This window comes from Urocitellus parryii, chromosome 2 (genome assembly GCF_045843805.1).
Source record: "Urocitellus parryii isolate mUroPar1 chromosome 2, mUroPar1.hap1, whole genome shotgun sequence".
NCBI classification, from domain to species: Eukaryota; Metazoa; Chordata; class Mammalia; order Rodentia; family Sciuridae; genus Urocitellus; species Urocitellus parryii.
This window is the reverse complement of record NC_135532.1, coordinates 62,127,982-62,150,382: the sequence shown is the minus strand read 5'-3', so window position 1 is coordinate 62,150,382 and position 22,401 is coordinate 62,127,982.

Sequence of the window (22,401 nt, the reverse complement as noted above, 5' to 3'; positions counted from 1 at the left end):
GGGGAGGGAAGAATAGAAGTTCAGTGGATTAGACAAAGAGGAATGAAGGGAAGGGAGGGGGAATGAGAATAGAAAACACAGTGGAATAAATTCAGTATAACTTTCTTATATGAATACACTATCAGTGAAACTCCACATCATGTATGACTTCAAGAATGGAACCTAATTAGAATAAGTTACATTCCATGTATGTATAATGTGTCAAAATATACTCTACTGTCATGTATATCTAAAACAAAAAGCAGAACATTAAAAAATTCAAAGCAAAAGAAAAAAATGGACCAAACATTCTCAAAAGCTACATGTTGATCCTTCACACCTTATAGTTCACTCAAATATTTTTTATGTCTTTCCCAATGTATGCTATCTTCTATAGAATGGGAAGATCAGGAAAAAGAGAAGACAATCCTAAAAGACTTCCTTAGTACTTTGAAGGCTGTGTTTTAAGACATCTATATCAGTATTCTATTGCTACTGTGACAAATTACCACACACTTCATTGAATAAAAAAAATAACAATATACTACCTTAAATTTCTATAGCCCAGGATTCTAAAATAAACAGGTAAAACTGAGTTCATTCTGGGGGCTTAAAGGGAAAGTGTGTTCCTCTGTTTTTTCTAGTTTACAGATACATGTACAGATATGTGTCCAGAACCAGCATTCCTTGGCATGCAATATGTATTATTATTATTATAATGTTTTATTATCACCAATTAAGCACTTACTATGTTGTTGGATTATATATACTGTGGATTATATATTTCTCATTCCATTCTGACAATGATACTATGAAATACGTAATTATCCTTCCTTAAACTATGAGACAATGAGACATAGAATGAAATCAAAAGACTGTTTCAATTTAAAAACCTTAATTTGCATGCGTGGGCTCTCTCTTGTCCAGCAAGGAGGTCCACGGAACAGGGTAGAGGAGAGTGTGGCTGCGGTGTCACTAATTAAGACCTCCAGAGACCAAGCAGGAAGCAGGTCTGATTTTATTGTGCAGTTACCATGAATATATACTCAGGCAGTAGCTAAGCAGATTACAGGCAGCCATCAATACAATTTCTTGCTAACTCTCCTTGAAGCAACCAATTGAGGCGTGAGCCATGGAACAACCGCAGGAACTCCAACACATGGCGTCATGCCCAGGGCTGTGCCTATGGGGTAAGCAGTTTGCTGTTCACACACTTAGCAGGGGAGCGGTTTGCCACTCAGACACCTTAATCGTTTACCATGTATGCAGTACTACATGCATTGTCACCACATCTGCAGTTTAAGAAAGAGTCACCAAGGTAGCCTAACAGAGAATGTAAGCTATCTACAAATCCACCAATGCACATTATCCCTTACACTGCATTCCACAACAGAAATGATATTATACATTACTGTAAGATACAGAATTTTATTGGGAAAAGTACCTGTTGTCAGCAAAGATTTTTAATACAAATAGATTGATTTTCATAAATAATAGAAAAAAGGTCTTCCATGGTAGGTGATTTTCTATATATTTTTTTCAAAAAGTATTTGCTGTATTTAATTCAACTAAGAGAATAATATAAATTTCTAAGGGAAAAGTTAGGAAAAGATAACATAAGGGCCTAGAGAGTTGTCTTTATTTAATTTTGACCTGATTGGGTTACATTTGATTTGAATAATTTACTGCCCAGAGGCAAAATCTTGATCAAACAGCCCTCTGAGTTGATATTGCCTAAACTAGACCAGGAATATTGCCTTTTAATATGAGACTTTCCTTTATAATTTATGTAAATCTTTTTGTCTTCGAACATCTTAAAATACAACCAAATACCCAAATAAACCAAATAAGTAAATTTTTGAATCCTTAATCATCTAATCATTTCTTACTCTTTTAATTTAAAAAAAAACAGTTTTGTGGTTATAAAACTACTTAAATAATTCCTAAACAAAATGTTTAAGTTAGTCATCTTAAAATTGCTTAGACTTGCACAATTAAGATTTGTATTACCTAATAATAATGTAACTTATATTGAGTAGCTTGAATTATGCCCTATACCCAAGTTTATGCATAAGGGAAAGAATAGCCAATCAATCAATAGTAAATATTATCCAGACAAGGTTCCATTTCATTTTTCAATTGAAATCAGTAAATATAGAGGGTTGACTAAATGACTAAATGTGTTATAGATAATACAATAGATCCAGGTTTCTACTCTTATGGAATTTACACACTGGGAATTGGGTTGGAGGTGGGGATAGGCAGAGTGCAAGTAGAGCCCTATGGAACTGAATTGAAGTTAAGAGAAATCATTTTGGATTCATTGTTAACATACTATTGTAGTGTTAATATATATCTTATGTAGAAATAAATGAAGATTTGTATATATAGGCTAGAATACACACATATATTTCTAGATTAACCACTCAAAGTACTTAGAATAAGTGTCACCTGAGTAGTAATGAGCACAATTAACATCTATATCTTGATTTTTGTAAAATTCTCCACAAAATAGATAACTAAAATAAAATGAATAATATCTCCTTGGAGAAGAGAATGATCCCCAGTAGTGATAGAGAATATGGAAGATTAGTCTATATCATCTTTGATGAAAGGGAAAAAGTGCCCCAAAAAAGTTGGGGTACATTGAAAAGTCACAGGAGTTAAAGCAGAAACGCTCCCAGTGTCCAAAGAGTGAATGAAAGTAAGTAATTGTTTTGAATTATAATCAACTAATAATATAAATATCTCCAAGTCCATACTGATATCATAAATAATTGAATAAATATAAGAAGTGACTAATCTTCTTTAGAATTCCAATTAATAAATATAAAGTTAGTAAAATAAAATAGAATGTAGCTACTAGAACTCTAAAGGAGTACTTGCTAGTAGTACTTCTAGGCAAGATCTGATGGATGTTAAATTTAGTGGGCAAATTTTAAGAAACACAGATGTTTCCAGAATCTCTAAATACTTTTCCCAGTCACAAAATGTTCTAATTACAAATAGAAAAACAGTGAAAGTCCTTGTCGTACCAAAAAAAAAAAAAAACAGTAAATATGAGAATAATAACTGCATATAAAGATAAAACTATTTTATACATAATGGCATTTAAAAAAATTTATCTGCTTAATAGGAATACAAATGATATTTGTGTCCTCAACTTTTACTTGCATAATACCTTTTCTATATGAGTATAGAAATACCTCATTTGATCAAAAATAGTAGGTTTATATATACTGCTTTAACTCCTGTGACTTTAGAGTCATGGCACCTAATGTTGAGCTTGTATGTTCTTATTTATAATTATCATATAATTGCTGGTTCAACAGACCAAAAAGGAATGGTAGACAAGGAAATGAAGGTATGGAGTTAAAGGAAAAAGAAGGAAATTGCAATGATTCCAATGTATGTATAGATTAGTATGTTAGTTTTCAGTCACTATGACAAAATGCCTGATAAAGTCAATCCCAAAGAACCAAAGTCCAATTGTACTCTCTGAAAAGTGGCTGCTGATCCATAATTTGGGGCATGGACAAAATGGAGGAACTTTGATTGGGCAAAGGGGAGTGGGGGAAGGGGGTAGGAAAGATGGCAGAATGAGATGGACATCATTACCCTAGGTACATATATGACTGTACATATGGTGCGGCGCTACATCATGTACAACCAGAGAAATGAAAAGTTGTACTGCAGTTGTGTACAATGAATCAAAATGCATTCTGCTATAATATATCCTTAATTTAAATAAATTAATGAATTAGTTTTTAAAAATGTAAAAACTAAAAATATAGTAAATTTGTCATGAAGCTAAAAAATATAAATAAATAATACCTGATAATATCAACTTAAAGGGAGGAGAGATTTATTTAGGCTAATAGTTATAAGTCTTAGTCCTTAGTTCCTTTACCCTGTTGCTATGGCAAGGCAAAACCTCATGGTGGGGCATGTGTGGTAGAACATAGCTGTTTACCTCATGGTGCTGGAAAGCAGAGTGGGAAAAGCTGGGATTCACTATCTCCTTCCAGGGGATGCACTCAACAGCCTACCTTCCTTCACCACCTCCCCAAAGCATCACAGACTGAAGACCAGGCTTTGCCATTAACATCTTTGGGGGTCATTTAAGGTCCAATCCATAACAGGAATTACTTGATCATCTGTGTGTTTGGCTTTGGGTATTTCAATTGGAAATTTAGAATATTTTTCTTCCCTGACAAAATGTATTTTGTGATGAGATATATAGAAAATGAGAAGATCAGAATTAAATGGATTGAATAGTTTTCTGGAAGTTTGAGTCCATGGTACTGGTATAAATGTCTGCTTTAACAAAGAAAAAGAATATTCTTATGGGGGAAATGAGTAAAAGAAAATAGATGAAGCAGAGTGTGAACAGAAAGGAGAACAACAGTAAAAACACTAGGGATAATATAAAATTCTAGTAAATATCTAGACTATGTCACAGATTTAGGGTTGTAGTAATGAAACTGGAAACTAGGGAAATATTTAATGACCTATTTTCATTAAATATAGTGTTTAAGTTTTTTAAAAAAAAGCTTACTTCCTGAAAAAGTTTATTTATTGATTCCCTCTACAAATTTTGTAAGCCAAAATAATTATAGGCAAATATTGTAAATCCCAAGGTGGAAATACATAATTTTGTGCATAAATATTTACTGATTTTTGATCTACCTCCTGATGCATACTGGGAACTCAACCCAAATGACTGCAAGAAAAGTTTACTGAATCACAATAGGAGTTAAAATATTACCACAGATTGAGTAGTAAAAGTTGTGGGTAGGAAAATTCCAGTGGCCTATAATCTTACTGTGGGAAAGGTTTTAAAGATGATCAAAACTTGACTACTAAAACCCAGAAAGGATAACTTGATTTTTTTTTCTCACAAATGACAAAGCTATTACCTCTCCTGATTACCTATTCTTTCTATGCATATTCACCATATTAGGGCCTTTATTTCCTTGATCACTATATATTAATTTATTTTTATCAGTTTTCTTTGCACATATTATTAGATTTTCTTGTTATTATATCATGCATCATTATCTTATATTACTTATTATTTTTAAATTATATTTGTCCTTTATGTTTTGCTGACTCCTGTTTCCACTAAGTATGGAAAACATGCTATTCTTAATGTTCTGTTGTTTTGGCTTTAAAAACAGCAAAAAGGTGGAAAAATGATAAAATCGCTATTCCTTTTGAAAACTAACTTTAGCATAATTTTCTTGCATATATTTTCAGAGTGATTGTCTGCCTGTCTTTAAGTAAATATGTATTATTCATAAAGTACTATACCATTTTAAAATTAACAAAATGAAGCCTGAATTAAAAACGTTTTAAAGTAAATTTTATTTATTTATTTTTTAATTTTTAATTGATTTAAAAAAAAAATAAATGACAGCAGAATGTATTATAATTCTTATTACACATGTACAGCACAACTTTTCATATCTCTGGTTGTATATAAACTATGTTCACACCAATTCATGTCTTCATGCATGTACTTTGGATAATAATGTCCACCACATCCCACCATCCTTGCTAACCCCCTGCTCTTTGAGAAGATGATTTCAATAATCTAAGAGTAAATATATGTGGTATACAGGTGATTAGAATATTTTGAATTTCTTCAGTAACAGACTTCTACTTTATATTTCTTTTGGTAGTTCCTTTTCATAAAAGGTTTCCTAGTGCTTTTTTAAAGTAAAACATTTGCACGCACATACTGACATCTGGTGGATATTCAGTATATTATTTCTACTATAAACAAGGAAAAGAAAATGCACTATAATAAAAAACAAAGTTCAATTTAAATGTATTAAAATAATAAAAATGAGTTTTGCCTTTATAGTCTCAAGAATTCACATATAAGAAGCCTGTAAACAGCTTTTTTAGATGCTTAATAAATTTGTTATGAACTGCATTTTTAGTTTGTGGAAACATTATAAATAACCCATTGCATCCTAGGGTCTCACACAAATGTTTGCATACAGTAGATCTTATATTTTTGTGGTATTCACATAAATTAAACCCTATATATCTTATATCTAAAAATTGTCACAGGGCTGAAACATCTTTAGAATGAAGAAATTGAGGGCTAGGGTTTTAGCTTAGTGGTAGAGCACTTGTCTAGCATGTATGAGGCCATTGATTCGATCTTTTACACTGTATACAAATAAATAAAAGTCTATTGATAACTAAAAATATTTTCAAAAAAGAATGAAGAAATTGACTGAGAAAGTTAAGATGCTACATGTTTAGTATTCTTTTTCTAAATTAGAAATATCCTGAGAATTTGGAAAAAATTAGAGGACAGTTTTACCACAGTACAATATTGTAGAAATAAGGGTATATTTTTTATTTTTGAAGAATTTGATGACATATAAGAGGAAAGGAGGGGTAAGACAAGATAATACAAATGGAAGAAATGATTTACAGTAGAAGGGGTAGAGAGAGAAAAGGGGAGGGGAGGGAAGGGGAGGAGGGATAGTAGAGAATAGGACAGACAGCAGAATACATCAGACACTAGAAAGGCAATATGTCAATCAATGGAAGGGTAACTGATGTGATACAGCAATCTGTATACGGGGTAAAATTGGGAGTTCATAACCCACTTGAATCAAACTGTGAAATATGATGTATTAAGAACTATGTAATGTTTTGAACGACCAACAATAAAAAAAAAAGAATTTGAGTATGTATAGCAATGCACTTCAGTAGTTATTTCTGCCTCATTGAGATCTCAAGTTGGTCCCCAAAACAAAAATAAAAAACAAAAGTACTGAACATAAAACGCATAAAGGTGTTATGCAACCACATTTTGGAAATATGACATAACAAGGATTTATTAGTTTGAAGGCTGAATCTTAAACGTATAAGACAGGATATAATTATATCTTCTTATGAAATAATCCATCTATTTAAATGCTGAGGGACCCTTCAGTCTGCAAAGAGCTAATCCTGAGGTGCTAAGCTCCTCCTGGAAGTTCTTACATTCTCTAGGTATTATGGTTTGGATTTTGTATAATCCCAAAGCTCACGTGTGAGACAATACAAGAAAGTTCAGAGATGAAATGATTATATTATAAGAGCTGTAACATCATCAGTGGATTAATCCACTTGAAAGTACTAACTGAATGGTAACTATAGGCAGGTAGGGTGTGGCTGATAGAAGTAGATTAATAGGAGCATGATTTGGTGGTTTATATTTTGTCTCTGGGAAGCAGAGCTCTCTCCTCCCTAGATGTCATGAATTGAACAGTTTTCCTCTGCCGCACCATTCCACCATGATGTTCTGCCTCACCTCGGGCCCAGATGAATGAAATTGACAGACCACAGAGTGAAACTACGAAATCATGAACCAAAATAAATATTTCCTCATTTAAGTAGTTCTTGTCAGGTCATAATGACTCAAAGCTGACTAAAACACTAGGTAAGCAATCACCGCAGACATTCCACCTCACACACACCATAATAGTTGTATGTTTATCACATTTCTGTTTGTGAGTTCTAAAAATCAAATCTTGAAATTTGAGTCATATTTCATGCCTGTCTCCAAATATGAAGAGATTGTGTGCCATGGTCTCTTTCTCACAAGTGACAATGATTTTTTTTTCAGACTATAATAAACCTAGAGCTGTCCCAAGTCTCACTCAAATCTTGACCAAAATTTTTTTTCAAGAGTCTAAATAAATAAGAATATTCAAGAACCATTTATTGAAACTCACACATATGTATGCCTCAATTTTATTATACCTAGGTATAGAGCCAATATTATATTTTATATGTTCTTAATATCTGTTTACCAATTGTCAATTCAAATTCATTTATTAGTCTAAATTACTTTTAAAGTGCATTTTCATGCAATTCTTGAAATTTGTTTTGGAATATTTTGAACATAATTCTTAACATTTTTTTCTGTTGCTTTTGTTGAACATATTTGTTATCATCATTTTCTATTTTTTTTAATTTCCATCTTCCTTTTCATATCCATATCTGACCATCTCTGATTTTAGACCTTTTCTTTTTCTTCTATTTTCCTAATTTATAGGGTAGAAAGTGAGACTAAGAAAGTGATATCTGACACATCTGCCATTACTTCTATCTTAACATCAACTTCTTCAGCAATTAAAATCACCATAAATTTATATAGTTCTACTTATTTTATATGTGGATAAAAATTTGATGCAAACAGATTAAGTAATTTGTCCAAAGTTGTTTGGAAAGTTGTACACCAAGCTAGACTTATCACCTAATTAGTTTGTCCAGTTGTCTTTCTCTATTTTCACCTTTATTTCCTAGTTAATTCACCTTTGTACAATCATAATCTAACTGTGTTTATATCTCTGAAAATTATTTTTACTCACAAAAGATTTGTGATGGATTCCTTTCTTAAAAAGCATAAAATTTAACCCTTGTAAAATTTTTTCTGATTTTAAATTTTACTTTCCTCAAGTGAACTATTTCTAAGTTTGGAAGTGAGATCAATACATTTGTGTATGCATGTGTGTGTGTGCATGTGTGTGTGTGTGCATGAGTGCACGCAATGGAGCTCTATTCTATGGCCTTTCATGTGCCAGGCAAGTAAGTGTTCTACCACCATACTACATCCCTAGCCTTAGATGAATACTTGAATAAGGCTTTATCCTTTAAAATTTTCATTTTTACTTATTTCCCCAAGGATATATTTCTTTCTCTTATGGTAAATCTGAAAATAGATCAAGTTAAAGTAGCTGTGTTATGGTTTGGATGTGAGGTGTCCCCCAAAGCTCATGTGTGAGACAATGCAAGAAGGCTCAGAGGAGAAATGATGGGGTTATGAGAGTCTTAAACCAATTAGTGAGTTAATCCCCCTGATAGGGATTAACTGAGGGATAACTGAAGTGGTAAGGTGTGGCAGGAGGTGGTGGGCATTGGGGCCTGGCTTTGGGTATATATTTGTATCTGGAAAATGGAGTCTCTGTCTGCTTCCTGACTTGAGCTGCTTCCCTCTGCCACACTCTCCTGCCGAGATGTTCAGCCTCATCTTGATCCCTGAGAATTAGAGCCAGCCTTTAATGAACTAAGACCTCTGAAACTGTGAGCCCTCAAATAAACTTTTCCTCCTTACCATTGTTCTGGTCAGACCTTTTAGTCACAGCAGCAAAATATCTGACTAATACAAGTTGTGACTTAAACAGAATGGAGACAAGAGAGGTAAACTGGGTTTTTTTGTTGTTGTTGTTGTTATTGTTGTTTGTTTGTTTTATTTTGGTTTGATTTTTTGTTGTTGTTGTTGTTTTTGTTTTTTAGATTTTCTATGGCATTGACAATACAATTTCTGAAAACAGATTCTCTATACCCTTCAGTCATTAAATCCAGTGGTCCTTATATTTGAAAATATTTACTTAAATTTTTACCTTTAGTCACTTTTCTTTTTCTTGATGATTCCTCCAACTTCGTGCTAGGCATTTCCTTTACCACTCTACTAGGACCTAGCAGATCACAGATAAAATCATTAGTACTTGACCTAGAGAAGCTCAGTGTAGTTCAGAAAATCTCTCTTCCTTGAAATTTTCTATTCAGGTTTCTGCACAGAAAAAAACTTCCTAATTCTTTTAAATTTGGAGGAGTCCCTAATTTCTCTCTTGCACCCCAGGATCTCACTTGAGATTCATCTAAAAATCGGATTCCTAAACACTACTTTTCTTTCTCAGTATACTCCTTGGGTGAGTTCATTGACTTTCCTTGTTTCAACTGCTAATTACATTACTTATTCTTCCAAACTTACTTATCTTCCTAGACTCTCTTTACAAGTTAGTATTAATTAACCAAACGGTTTGCCTTCTGTACAAACACACAACACATAGGAACATCAAAAAATGTCAAAATGGAACAATTATTTTACTCCCAATTATTCTACTCATTATTTTCACTCTCTTCTGGTGGTATTGTGTTTAGTCTTTCAAGCCAACCTAAGGTCTAGAAATCAGTCTTGACTTCTTATTCTTTTCCTTTATCCTCTGTTGTGATTAATCATCAATTTCCCTGATTTTATTCTCCCTATATACAAGTAATTAATCTCTTGCATTAGAACACCTTTGCCCTTGTTCAAACCCTAATTCTGTATGAGTTGATGCCTTGTATTTTGCACTCCCATGATACTGGAAGGCTTTTTTGTGTCATTTATGTAACATCTTCGTCACTTGTGCATAACATAGATGCCACGCAGTGTCCTTGCTTAGTTTGTTTCACTTCTGTCCATAGGTTAACCCATTTGGCAGCAAGCCTAAACTGATATTCCATATTTGCCTGTGGTTTCTCTCCTATAATTTCCTAGTACTGCCTGTATATTACTACTGACTATACACAATACATTGTAATCAATATTTATCTTCATCCTTATGCTTTCCTTTTCTATAGCTAATAGACTGGAATATGTGAAGACTGGGCCATCCAGTACAAAAAATATCATGACCCGTACCAGATAAGTGAGCAGCTATTCCAGGAATAGAAATTCGATCACAATAGTGTATTCTAGTCCCTGAGAGAATATTACAAATACATTTTAAACATTAGTTGGTCATGCCATCTCCCTGCTCGAAACCTTCCACCTGTGTCTTACTAAAAGTGTGTCATTTAAATCTCTCTCTTCAACTATTTTAGGAGTCAAAAGAGACCAAAAGAGATGGCAGAGTAGAGAAAGGAAGCACAGCAGAGCTCCTTCTTAGTATCAGACTTATAAGAGGAAGACTTCTCTTCAGTGAGGTGAGTAACAAAGGAACCTTACTGAAACATGATACTGAACTGTAACTTACAAAAGAAAAAAAAAGTCATAGAGCTACAGAAAGTCAGTAACTTGAGCATAAGAAGTAATACTTTAAAAATGTTCCATCTCCTGCCACCAGCAGAGTAGAGCGGCAAGTGTAGACAAAAAAGATGTGTGGCTGGTAGATAAAGGAATTTAAAAATAAAGAAAAATTGACCTACAGAAACCCGGGCTTTACAAAAAAGGCTGATTTTAATGGACAGGGAGTGGGTACAGTAAGAGTCAAAGTGAAAACAAATCCGAAGCATTCCACTAAAATGAAAGCATTCCACAGAGAAAGGGGCTGTAGGACCTTCTTTAGCATGGTGCTGAAAGCCCTGCCACCCATACAGGCAGCCCTGTGCCAGTGCACAACTTGCTGAAAGCTACACACAAGCAACTCCTGCAGCCATGAACTGAGATGGGGGATTGTAAACTTATAAAAGAAGTTCACAATCTCTGAGAAAAAAAATTTTCCAAAAATTGCCTGAACTAGAGAGACTGAAACAAGCACAAATAAAAATTTACTTGTACCATTCATCCTCTTGCTTCCAAGGGAAAAAAATTACGTAATAGCTGGCATCACGTAACAGATATTGTAAAGAAGCTCCCTGCAGCCACACAAGCCAAACCCTCTATCTTGATCTGATACCTGGATTACACAGTTCGCCAGTATTCCCCAGTCTATCCCACCCAATGCTGGGAGATGGAAGCTGAGAGCTACTATACTTGGCTGGCAGGTAGGTGAGAAACACAAAGACAGTGGCCAAAAATACAGTCAAAAATACATATGAAGGCTGAAAATCCATTCCTGTCAACAGATTTCACCACCATAGTGGAAACAAGCCCTTTATCACTCATTAATTTCTTTTCTTTTTCTTCCTTTTTTGCCTTAATTCTTTTCTTCTTCATAGTCCCATTTTTCACTTTTTTAAAATTTTAACTTGTTTCAGTTTTCTCAAACATTATTTTATTTTGTTATTCTTCATTTTTTGTTTTTTCAACATGCATGATTTGTGGTGTATGTGAATGTGCATGTATGATTGTGTATGTTCTCACTGTTCAGGAAAGTTTGAATATATCCATATGTTTATTTACTAATTAATAATTATCTCCTGTGTGTATTCTTTATTTAACCTAGAATAGAATTGGGTAGGATACAATTATATGAGGGTTCAAATTATCTCAATCTTGCATTTTCTGTTTCATTTATACCTAGATTCTGAGTCCTCCTATCTTGCCTTTTTTATTCACAAATCCCAGAAACAATCAAAGTTTCCTCTTCTCTACTCCTCTCTTTCTTTTTTTCATTTCTTTCAGTTAACTTATTATTCTTTCTTCTTTATAGATGACACCTGCTCCCTAACATTTGCGTCTCCTCTTATCACTTATTTAAACACTTCAAACTCTCTCTTGCCTTTCTACCCTATTTACTTTTTTTCAGCTTTCAATTTTTTTAAAATTTATAGATGACAGTGTTATGCATTACAATTCTTATTACACATATAAAGCACATTTTTTCATATCTCTGGTTATATACACAGTATATTCACACCAAGTTGTGTCTTCATACAAGTACTTTGAATAATAATGTCATCACATTCCACCATCATTTATAACCCCATGCCCCCTCCCTTTCCCTCCAACCCCTCTGTCCTATCTAGAGTTCATCTGTTCCTCCCATATCCTTCTCCTTATCCCACTATAAATCAGCCTCCTTATATAAAAAAAAACATTCAGTATTTGTTTTTTTTTTAGGATTGGCTAACTTCACTTAGCATTATCTTCTCTAACTCTATCCATTTATGTGCAAATGCCATGATTTTATTCTCTTTTATTGCTGAGTAATATTTCATTTGTATATATGCCACATTTTTTATTCATTCATCTGTTGAAGGGCATCTAGTTAGACAAAGGTGCCAAAAACATGCATTGGAAAAAAATAGCCTCTTCAACAAATGGTGCTTGGAAAACTAGAAATCCATATGCAACAAAATGAAATTAAGCCCCTATCTCTCACCATGCAAAAAACTCAACTAAAAATAGATCAAGGATTTAGGAATACAACCAGAGACCCTGCATCTAATAGAAGAAAAAGTAGGCCCTAATCTTCATCATGTGGTATTAGGCCCCAATTTCCTTTGGTGCTAGAATTAAAATCAAGGATCAATAAATAGGATGGACTCAAACTAAAAAGTTTCTTCTCAGCAAAATAAACAATCTGTGAAGTGAATAGAAAGCCTACATCTTGGGAGCAAATCTTTATCCCTCACACATCAGACAGAGCATTAATCTCTAGGGTATATAAAGATCTCAAAAGCTAAACACCAAAATAATAATAATAATAATAATAAGCCCAATCAATAAATGGGTCAAGGAATTGAAGAGACACTTCTCAGAAGATGATGTATAATCAATCAACAAATATATGAAAAAATGTTCATCACCACTAGCAACTAGAGAAATACAAATCAAAACCACTCTAAGATTTTATCTCACTCCAGTCAGAATGGCAGGTATTATGAAGACAAACAACAATAAATGTTTGTGAGGATGTGGGGAAAAAGGTACACTCATTCACTGCTGGTGAGACTGCAAATTGGTGCAGTCAATATGGAAAGCAGTATGGAGATTTCTTGGAAAATTGGGAATGGAACCACCATTTGACCCAGATATCCCTCTCCTTGGTCTATACTCTTACTTAAGAAACTATAATCTCACTAATAGAAATTAATAGACTACGTAATTCCTACCACATTCAAGGGTTGTAATTATTAATGTAGTGGACAACATAGTAGACAACTGCTGTTGAACACCTGATCTAGTGCACAGATTTTTATTGCCGTTCCTGTGGTTAGATACTAAGCCCATCCTTCCTACATAGCAATTAGTATTATAGGTGTCAAAGTAGACTTTGGACATTTATCTTAAGACTATACATGTATTGCTGACATTAAGGCCATTCCTGGCTTTCCCTCCTTTTAAGAGTGTCTAGAAAGATATTGAACACTTTAAGATATCAAAGGAGAGATCTTGCATCTGAGAAATATTCACATGTCAACCAAGTAATAGTGAATCTGACCGCACACACAAAAAAATATAACTCCACCTGAGCCCCAATATTACTCCAACTCAAAGAATTGAAACAAAAACATCAGACCAACAACATGGAGCCAAGAAGGAACAATCAGAGAAGGACCTCAGGTCCCACCTCTTCACATCTACTCAGATACCAAAACCAGAGAGGAGTCAAAGAAAAAATGAAATAATAACACCTAAAAAGAGACATTCAAAAAGAGGAAGGATAATCCTTCTCAACTGGTGTGTTAGTCTAAGACCTACAAAAACTTGATGAAATAGCAAATTACTCTTCCAACAAAATTCACAATCCTTCAACAAAGGCTTCTACTGATATTGATGTGGGCAAAATCTTACAGAAAGAGTAGTTAAAAATTGTTAAAATGTCCAATAAACTTAAAGAAGATCTAAGAAATATATTAAGAAAGCAAATACAGGATATGACAGACCAATAAAGAATAGAAACAGTAAAAAGAGACCAATCAGAACTCTTAGAAATGAGAGACACAATCAATCAAATTAAAAATTTACTTGAATACATTACTTACGGACAGACGGAACTTCAGGCCTCGAAGATAGGTTATATGAACTTGAGTACACAAATTGCAATAAATGGGGAAAATTAAAGAACACAAACAGAATATTCAAGAACTCTAGGACAACATCAAAGGCTAAACCTGAAAATCACTGGTATAGAAGAGAACATGGATATACAAGCTAAAGGCATTAAGAACATTTTCAATGAGACATTACCAAAAACTTTTCCTACATACGAACACATACAGGATCCTAAAAAGGTCTAATCAAATGAGAAGCTCTCCAAGACACATCAGAATCTAAATGCCTGGCAGAAAAAAAAGGAAATAATATTAAAAGCTTCAAGAAAGAAACATCAGGTCACATTTAGAGGTAAACCAATAAGCCTCACATCTGATCCCTCCATTCAGACCCTAAAATTAAGGAGGACTTGGTATGAGATTTTTAAAGAAAAAAAAAATGCCAGCCAAAGTTACTATAGCCAGCAAAGCTCTGTTTCAAATTTTAGGGGAAATAAAATCTTCCCATTTAAAGAATAAAGTGAAAGAATTGATGACCATCAAGATATCACTACAAAGAACACTAAAAATAATAATAAATGCACTGCACACAGAGGAACACAAAAACAAATCCCAAAGTCCAAAAGAGATGAAGATTAACAAAAGAGTAATCCATTGAACAAGAATCAAACAGTATAAATATAGGAAAAATCAAAATGGCAGGAAACCACAAACACATATTCATACTCACAATGAATAAACCTATACAGAAAAATATCAAGTAATGAAATTGAGAAAGTTATTAAAAGTCTTCCAAAACAAAAGAGCCTAGGACAAGATGGATTCCCAGCTGAGTTCTACCAGATATTTAAAGAAGAACTAACCCCATTCTTTCTCAAATTACTCCATATAAAATTGAAAGGGAGGGAACACTCTCAATACATTCTATGAAGCCAGTATTACTGTAATACCCAAACTATAGACCAATATCCCTGATGAACCTAGATGAAAAAAATTCTTAAAATATTGGCAAACTACATTCAAAAACGTATCAAGAAGATGATACACCACAATCAAGTAGATTTCATTCCAGGGATGTATGATTGGTTCAACACACATGAATCAATAAATGTAATTTACCATTTAAAAGAATTAAGGAAAAGAATCACATGATCATCTCAATAGATGCTTAAAAAGCCTTTGATAACACCAAGTACCCATTCATATTAAAAATGCTAGAAAAGCTAGTGATAAAAGCAATTTACCTTAATATCATAAAGGCTATAGGTGACAAACTTAAAGGCAACTTTATGATGAATTGAGAAAAACTTAAAGCATTTTTCTCTGAAATCGGGAATAACACAATGATGTCCACACTCACAACCCCTATTCAATATAGTCCTAGAAAAATTATCTAGAACAATCAGGCAAGAGAAGAAAATCAAATAATGCAGATAAATAAAGAACTATCTCTGTTTGCAGATGTCATGATCCAATATCTAGAAGACTTCTAGAGTTGATAAATTAGTTCAACAAAGTAGAGGGATATAAAGGCAGCATACATAAATCAATAGCTTTCCTATATTCCAACAGTGATTCAGCTAAGAAAGAAATCAGGAAAGCCATCCCATTGACAATAACCTCAAATGAACAAATAAATGAGAGAATGAATACATGCATACATACATACTTGGTAATCAATCTGACCAAGGACATAAAAGAGCTTTCCAATGAAAATTAATGAGCCCTGAAGAAAAAAATTGAAAAGACTTTAGAAGATGAAAAGACCTCCTATGTTCTTAGATAGGCAGAATTAATATTGTCAAAATGGCCATACTACCAAAATCAATATACAGATTCAAGGCAATCCTCTTAAAAATATAAAGAAGGATTCACAGAACTAGAAAAAAATATTTAAATTATTTTGGAAAAATAAGAGATGCAGAATAGCCAAAGCAATATTGGGTAAAAAAGTGAACCAAGATTCATCAAAATACCTGATTTTAAATTATACTATGGAGTCATAGTAACTAAAACACTATGGTATTGGCATCAAAATATACATGAATATCAATGCAACAAAATAGAAGACCCAGAGACAAACCCACCTACTTGAGACATCTGACAATTGACAAAGATGCCAAAAATATATTTTGAAGAAAATATATGGTACTGGGAAAACCAGATGGCTATATGTAGAAAAATTAAACTAGATCCCTATCTCTCACCCTGCACAAAAGTCAAACTGAAATGCACTAAAAGTTAGGAATTAGAGCAGAAACCTTGCAACTTCTGGAAGAAAACGTAGAGTCAAAACTCTATCATATAGGTGCTGGCATCAACTTCCTCATCAAGAGCCCCAAAATATAAGACATAAAACCAAGAATCAATAAGTGTGATGTCATAAAACTAAAAAGCTTCTAAACAGCAAATGATTAATAAGAGTGTAAAGAGAGAGCCTACACAATAAGAGAACATATTTACCAGCCACTCCTTTAATAGGAGATTAACATCCAGAATATATAAAGGATTAAAATATGTAACAAAAAACTAATAATCTATCAACAAATGGGCAAAATAACTAAACAGAAACTTCTCAAAAGAAGAAATATAAATGACCAACGAATATATGAAAAGTGTTCAACATCTACAGCAATCAGGGAAATGAAATTCAAAACTACACTAATATTTTATCTCACTCCAGTTCAGAATGGAAATAATCAAGAATATGAACAACAATAAACACTGGTAGGAAAAAGGTTATACTTGTACATTTTTGGTAGGGCTGCACACTAGTCCAACCACTCTGTAAAACAATATGGAGATGCCTAACAAAAACTAAGAATGGAACCACCATATAACCCAGCTATTCCACTCCTTGGTATTTTCCCAAAAGATCTAAAATTCCCAGTTATACAGCCACTTCAGTGTTTATATATGAACAATTCACAAAAGCTAAATTATGTAATGAATCCAGGAGTCCATCAATAGATGAGTGGATTAAGCAATTGTGATATACATACGCAGTGGAGTTCTACTCTGCCATAAAGAAGAAAGAATTCATAGCATTTGCTGCTAAGTGGATGGAAATGTAGAACATCATGGCCGAGTGAAATAATCCAAACTCAAAAACTCAAAGTTGAATATATTCTCTCATATGTGGAGGCTAGAGTAAATTAAAGGAAAAGATAGGGAAAGATAAGGTGTCATAAAAATATAGGTAAGATGGATAGTGTTGAAGAAGGAGATCTAGAGGCAAAGTGGAGGGATGGGAAAGGGAAGGCAATGTTGTATGACTTCTTTAAAAATGTATATCTTATATATAAGTGCATATATGGCTATTCCACAGGGAATTTCACCTCTATTAATCAGTAAAAAGAGATAAATATTTACATTATATCAAACATAAATAAATGGAGGAACAAACAAAAGTCTAGCAGAGTAGAGAAGGAGAAAGGGGTTGGGAAAAGGAGAGATCATGAACTGAAACCAAATCTGTGCATGTATAAGTTTGTTGAGATGAACCCAAGTACTCTAAAAAAATTAATAAAATTTTTAAAATTCTTTGTCTTTGCCTAAAATCTTCCCCCAGATCTTGCTCTTGCTTACTCCTTTTCTTATTTACTCATTTTCCTTCTGATTTTTGTTCCAATTTCACCTTATCAAAGCAGTTTTTACTGATCTAGCCACACTCTATTTCTTTTTCTTCCCTTATTTTGTTTGTAGTTTGATGCAGCCTGATATATATTAAACGGTTTATTTTTATTTGTGCCTCACCCCGAGTTTACCAAATTGTAAGTTGAGAAGATGTAGGATTTTAAATAAACTATTTATTGCTGTAATAGCAATTTTATGAAATTATTGTGAAAAATGTTGGAAAGAATAAATTCAAATTGACTTAGTTTTTCTTCTAGGATTAAGGAAATATATAATTTCTGAAAAAAAATTCTAGAGAGAATACCTCAAGCCAATAAATTCGAACTGATGATAATATGTAAACTTATGGTGCATACACTTAGAGAAATGATGCTTGGAGCAACTAGCTTAATTTGCCTTAACTTTACCATGTAATTTATACACGGGATTGTTTTTCCCACTTTAAAAAAACAAGATTATGTGGAGATTTGGGTACAGGACTGAGGCTATAAATACAACAAAGAATCACTGAGAGCTTTTTTGCATGAAGCAAGAAATAATTTATGTCCTCCTTAGCTTTATCATGTGATTGAAAAAGGAAGGATATATACAAAAATGCATGGACAGTGAATTAATTCATACCAAGCACTCAGTACTTGAGAAGGAAATGTGCTGGGATTCACATACCTTATTAGAATTTTTGCTGTGGCTTACTGTTGTTAGGTATCCTAATATTCCTTCTAAAATATGAATAGCAAATCAAAATTCAAAGAGACGTAAAATCTTAAGAAATTGATCTCATAAATAATAAATCTAGGTTTAAAGATGCAACACACAAATACCACCTGTATATATACACATATACACTAAACACACTGCTTATGATTTAGTACAGTTGTGATTATGTACTAATGTGTATTTATTTGGGGGGAGTTTGGAGTTAAAACACTAATTAAGTACCATCACACTCTATTATTACTATTGTTAAGTATGTACCAGTGCTACCCATTGGTTTCATAAAAATATTGCTGGGAATTATTTCTCATGTTCTTTTAGATTGTATAAAATAATTTTTATACAAAAAGTTATTATTAACAGAGATTTTAGGGAAGTCTGTATCCCTGAATCAATGAATTTTAGAGAAAAATAATAATTATAAAACAATAGATTCAATTAACCTGCTATTAGTATTCATTTGCTGGATTTTATTTATGCATGAATAATCTGGTGATTTTATCTAGGTGAATATCAAGATCTTTACAATTAATTAGTTAAAAAATAAAGCAAGTCAACATTTATTCCAATTCTTTCTAAAGGTACTTTTAATCTTGGAGGTGTTGCAGTTATGTCCAAGGAGATATGACAATAATCTTAATTTCAAATTTTAAAACATAATATGTATTTGAAGAAATTAATGAAAATTACATATAAATCCTCTTTTGTCATTACATATAAATCATTTGCCATAGGAAATAATAGTTATAATTTTAGGAAAGATAGAGTATTGATTTTTTATTTAAAGGGAGTATATCTAAAGTAATTCATTCAATTTGGAGTTTTCAGATTTAATAGATGTATTAATGAGCTATGTACTTAGTAGCTATCTGACTAGAGATTAACATCAGTACCAATGAAAGATTCCCAGACTTATTGCAAAGTCAATATTCTCCCTTTAAGTGATCTTTCTTGCCAGTGTACTAGGGGATTTTTTTAGTTAAGTTTTCCGTTAATGAATAGCTTTCTTTAAAGTGATCATATGAAAACATTTTATTTTAAACCTGGAGGGGTGGTTTCTTTCCAACATTATGAACCACATTAAAAACTCAACTCTTTGACTTTCCTGCAAGCACAAATTTTTGGAATCTTCTTTGTTGAAAGTCTCACTTCATGATTTGTAGTTGACTGGCAAGAACTGATTAGATATCGATGATGCCTCATAAGAGTAGGACTGTTTGAATCTTCTCATTCTTATGGTTAGGATAAAAAATTATCCTGTAACTGCTATAACTGCTGCTGTAAGTTTAGGGATGTGGAAGTGCAAATAGAGTCATAGGTGACATAGATGAGCAGCGGCCATGGAGAATGAATGTAGTAGAGAAGCCAAAGCAAATATCTGACACTTCTTTGCTCTTCTAGGGAGAAAGATAATTTTGAACAAATTGAGTTTGCTTGCTATGGAATGGGAATGTATTTCCAAGGAAAACAAACAGCAGATGTTGATGTAAGATGTAATATTTAGAAATGGGGCTGGAGAATTGTGTTGTCTGTACTTGGTGTCCACAACCAACTGGCTCAGTGAGTCACTAGGGAATAGCAGTTCAGCATGTTTTACTAAATCCTATTCTGTATATGGCTGAATGTTGAAGTAGAATGAAATTATGCATCCTTTAGAAGCATAATTTTTGTCTTCTCCCCAATGTAATCCCTTCTCAGAAATTGTACATAGCTATTATTTACACCATTCCCATGTCCAGCTGCTTCAACAAAATGATCAATTTTGTGTAGAAGTTATTAATGTAAACAACCAAATTTCAGTTATTTTTGGATCTTTGAAATATAGTGTAGTTAATTTAATTGATTGCAAAAATGAATTGTTAATATGATCCTAAAATCCAAATTATCAAGATTATCCCTGATCTGGCTCTGTCAGCATGAGGTGTAAGTACTAGTTTTTTTTAGCTATATTGAGTTTGATATTTTTAATATTGCATTAAATATGGATATATATTTTCATAAAGGATTGGAAAAAAGATGCATTTCCTTTTTGGTGACAGACATTTCATAGTTGAGTAGAGATAGTCTAAGAGAAAAAATCTTCAGGCAACCTTAAATAAAGGGAGAATAGAATAACCTCTATGTGATCACCTGGTCATTATTCTTGTGTACATGATATCAGGTAAAAACTAAAAATTAAGGTCATATAGTAATATTTTTAATATTGCATCCAGAATGAATAAAGAAGACTGAATTATCCTCTACAATTATTTTATTTTATTTGTCTTTTTTCAGATCATATAACATAAGTTCCTAAATAACTGTTAGTGAACTGATCATTCAGATGGTTCACAGGAAAAAGGGATGATTTATTATTTCTTTGGAACTAAAATATTTTGTAGCAAATTGAATAATATACCTACATACATCTAAATTTTAAATAATTTAAAATTGTAGAGAGATTTCCATAACTCTAAAATTATACGCAATATATTATCCTCTGTGGTTTACATGCATTATCTTCTTAAACCTTTTCATTAACTCTTTATGAGGAAAAAGTTTAATGAGGAATCTGTGACAAAGAATTACCAAAGAGATGCATTTCTTTTCTGAGAAAACATAAGACTAATGTCATCCATTGAAAATAGAAAGTTGATATGTGACCCATTATGAGCTGCATTTTCATGAAGGATTGAGAAAAGATTTATTCCCTTATTGGTGATGTTTCAGACAATTCATAACTGAGTAGAGATGTTCTAAGAGAAGAACTTTTCATGCATCCTCAAAAATGGAGAATAGAATGACCTCTATGTGATATCCTATCATGTATTCTCATATACACGATACCAGATGAAAACTCAAAATTCAATTCATATAATAGCTAATGTTAGAAATCTTGGCTGTATTCATCAATCAACATTTAGTGCAATAGTAATAATCTGGAATTTTTAAAATTGTAGCTATACTATATATGCTCTCTAAACTCCTTCAGTTTACTATAAAGTAAAAACCTTTTGTTGATATTAGCAATATATCTTTTACTTTATTTTTTTAAATGTCAGTGACATCACAAAATTGATTGTATTTTCTTTGTCACTACCACAAACACCACAAATGTCTTCATTTTTTCACTTGACTTTTATTTTTCAAAATCACAATCATCTGAACAACAAAAAAAAGAAAGAAAAAAAAGGACTTATTTTTAACCAGTTATTTTCCTATTTCTTCAATCACTTAAATATCTAAACCTTTAATTTCTTCTCTGGAGTATTTGAAAGTGAATTTCCTTTTCATTGTTCCACCAAACATACTGATGTTTTAAATGATGTCCTACTTCCCTGAGACTCATATCTTTCATGTCATGTCCATAATTATCATTTTGCTCATGATGACATAAGTTAAAATTGTTTTTTAGGGGTTATTGTTGTACCAAGTTGCTTGTGGGCATTTGTTGGTTTTGATTTTTTTAGGAGTGCCTTTCTATTTAGTACTTTGATGCCATTTGTGTCTTATGCATATTTCTCAGATGTGTTTTATTGCTTTCAATTAGATTTGCAAATATGATAGACAAAAATCAAAGTTCTGAAAAGACATTTATTGGAGTTTGCTTCTCACCTCTGGGTTTTTTTGTTTGTTTTAGTTATAGGCAGACAC